Raw genomic sequence first — 3835 nt, 5'->3', positions numbered from 1 at the left:
TCCCCACCACTACAACAAAGTAAGTAGAGGTTCAATTAACAAAGGTGTCGATAAGCAGTATGTAACATTATAGTTTAAACTCGTACAGAAAGGTGCAGCTGGCCATTGTGGCTAAGCGGTTCTTGGCGCTCCAGTACGGAACCGCGCTGCTGCTACGGTCGCTGGTTCGAATCCTGCCTTGGGCATGGATGTGTGTGCTGTCCTTAGGTTAGTTAGATGTAAGTAGTTCTAAGGGAATGATGACCTCAGGTGTTAAGTCCCATAGTACTCTGAGCCATTTGAGCTCATAACCATTTGAACCAGAAAGGTGCAACCTGCGTATATGAAACGTATCGAGAACTAAAATGGAATAATTATTGCAAGAAAACCAGTATTTGGACGTGTGAGTTTGTGCTAGATGTAGTATTCAAAAAAAAAAAAAAAAAAAAAAAAAAAAAAAAAAAAAAAAAAAAAAAAACCTCCATAACCCATTGCAGCTTGTCCTGAAATTAGGCATCATGAAAGCGCACTCACAGCATCCACGTACTCCGCAGCAAGAAAAAGTCCACTGTTGTAGCAGGATCATGAAAGTGAGACTACGTTCCGAAATATTACTTTATAACAAGTTATTATGAGGTTCATTGTTCATGACACGCACGACATTCGCATTTCCGTATGAAAACTTTAGTTAATGTGAATAGGTACAAATACCCCCATTTATATCACATAGAAATACATAATACATTCATGATTTGACACACGCTGCTTTGTTTAGGAGGCGCATTTCTCATAGCCAACCCTGCAATAGTAGTTAAGCAGTGCACTCAATCAACCGTTGCAATTATTGCTTAGATAATGTCTTTCATGCTAAAAACAGCCCTCAGTTTACTAAGGCATTTCAGATAATTTTATCCAGTAATCTAGTATGCACCATTTATTGTCCAGACTCAGTATCGCAATTCGTCACCCCTGGCTCACAGAGACGGAATCAGGGTTGCCAAGATAGCGGAATTTCCGCTAAATTTGACCGATTTTACAGAGTCAGCGAATGAAAATTTGTATTTAGCAGTCAACGGATTTGTTGATTGATGTCTGCAACAATATTTTTGCGTTTAATTCAGTCTTTCCACTATACAATTTGAAATTATATTTAACGTGGAAAACCCTAAACTGGCAACAGTATGACTCTTAATAATCAGATTTCGATGTAGTGTTTCCCTTGCCTCAACACAACAGAATAATCCTTTCCAGTCATAGTTCTTTGCTTTTAGCATTGCAGTTACAAGAGTTATCGTGGACCAAAGTCGGCACAGTGCATAGTGTGGAACTGTTAATGTTCAAGGTGCAGTTAATAGCGTTGTAACCAGTGATATTTTTTTTTACTTTTTTATTAGTTGTCTCATCAAAATGTCGAAGCAAAAGAACAAAAAATACACCCAAAACTTTAGAAAAGAGTGGCTTAGCAACAAACAATTGAAACACAGCCTCTTTGAGATCCCTGCCTATCCTCATAGTATGCGGTGTCGATTTTGCCAGTGCAGTTTATGAATTTGCGCCTGTCGGATTTATTGAATCATTCTAAAGACAAAAAGTACATAAAAGCTGCGTCACCCTCTTCTTCATGGGGGCAATTGAAACTAGATGCACATGTAGTTTAGGTAGTCCAATGAAGTTCCTGTTGCAGAAGCTGCATTGTGTTTATTTGTGGCTAACCCCTCCGCATTAAGACCTGTGGATCACCTCTGAGGAGACGGATATTTCAGTGTACTTTTGGGTGAATCTACAGACATTAGTGCCATTATATTGTTGTTGCGTGTGTGGTACTTTACTGAGGCACAAGGTCGCATTGTTTCCACATTCTTGAGAATGGTTACAGAAGGCAACACAGTGGAAGTAACCAATGGTTTGAAATCTTTGCTTAATGAGTTCGGCTTGAACATTCATTTACTGAGCGGTTTGGGTACTGACAATGCAGTTGCTATTGTAGGCATCGATAATGGTGTGTATCAGAATTTGAAAAGAGAAGTTCAGTGTGTCTGCCATTCCGTGCAGCTGACGGTATCTTCGGCAGCAGCTGAAACTTTGCCCCAGAATTTGGAATTTTTGTTCTCAGAAACAAATTTTTGTTTTCCAAGTCTTCATATCTCCAAATTTCTTATACAAAGTTAGTCAGTGCAATAAATGCGGAGCTAATCCGCTGAAAATAGTCCAGAAGTGCAATACATGTCTCAGTGGCTTGAACTAAAAACCCATTTTCAGATGGCAGTGCTTCATGAGAAGTGCTATACTGCCCAAGTCCTCCATAATATGTAGTGATAATATAAACAAAATTTATCTTACTTTTCTGAAACCTTATTTGGAAGAATGTCAGCTGGTAAATAAGGAATTTCAGTCAAATTCTGCAGATTAATCACGGCTGCTAAACGATGTTTTACTAATCAGTGGGCTCATAACGAGAATTTTTACACCAGGGTATAGAGTAGGGTGACCAAATTATTTTCGGTGTAAACCGGGACACATTCACCCGGATGCCAATGGACACCTCATTCCACATGCACCCAGGTTTCTTAATTTTAAATATTAATGTTTTGTTGATACATTTTGTTAACACGATTATTATAACTAATAAGAGGATACAAACGATTGAAATAATCTAGATTATTTGTATAATTAATGACATTTAATAAATGTATACAGTAATAAAGAAATGTATTACGATTTTACAAAATTTTACAGCCATTCAACTTATAATCAATTAATATTAACATGAGCTTTAATATTACTGAGCCATGTAGATGGAATTGACTGTCCTTGGAGAAAAGGATATTTTTCACTGCCTCCAGCCTTCTTGATCATGTCTTTGTTCTTTGAGACACAGTGATAAAACTCAGTGCAATCTATTTTGTAGTTGTACAGGGTCTGCAGGATTGCTTCAAGAGAGTCCACCTCCATTCTGTTTCTTTCATCATTCCACTGGATATACATGAACGAAAATATTCTTTCCACATTGGCATTATGGGCTGAGATTGCAAATAAATACCTTGAAATTGTTAGCAACTCAGAGTAATGGTGAAGACAGTCACAGCTTTTAAAAAAAACTCACCCACGTCTCATGACATTCAAATCGTGTTTTTTTTTTCATCATTCCACTTGTGAAGACATCCTTCAACAAAATTTGTCAGTATGCCGAACTGATCAAAGAGAATGGAATCATCGATTTCAATCTCTTTACTCTTCAAATAAGAAACTGTCCCTTCAACACTTTGCCATTTTGACACTCTCTTCAGTAACATCCAATCCAACACCAGCGAGAGGGTAAATATGAGGCGCTCCACTTGCTGAGATATTCTACACAAGTGTCATAAAACTTGTTAACTTCTTCTCCAAACTCCTTTCCTCTGCTTCTGATACTTCTGCTCTTTTAAGGACAGATTTAATATTAAAATAAATGAACTGCTGTGCTCTCCTCTTAGTAACAGTTTCCAGAGTATTTTTCAAAACATCATTTACCTCTATTACACTTTTCGTGCTTCCCTCAATTTCCTTTATCCCATGCTGCAAAGTGCTAAGCTGACTGTGAATGAACCATAAGTAGGCTTCACTTAAAGGATTACTGAAAAACTGAACCAATAATTTGGGGGCTTTGTCTTCATTTAGAAAAAATCTTTTAACGGTTCAAACAAGTGGATTACTCTTTCAGCTGCTGGAAACAGTGATAACCAGCGAGTTTTCGAGTGACACATTACATTCATATATTCAGTTCCCACATAATCACAGAACTCCTTAAGCATCTCTGTTCTAACAGTATATATGTAAAAGTGTGAGTATACCTTCATGGCGATAGTTTCAACATCAC

Source organism: Schistocerca gregaria, chromosome 4 (assembly GCF_023897955.1).
Source record: "Schistocerca gregaria isolate iqSchGreg1 chromosome 4, iqSchGreg1.2, whole genome shotgun sequence".
Classification (NCBI taxonomy): Eukaryota; Metazoa; Arthropoda; class Insecta; order Orthoptera; family Acrididae; genus Schistocerca; species Schistocerca gregaria.
Note: the sequence above shows the minus strand (reverse complement) of the source record.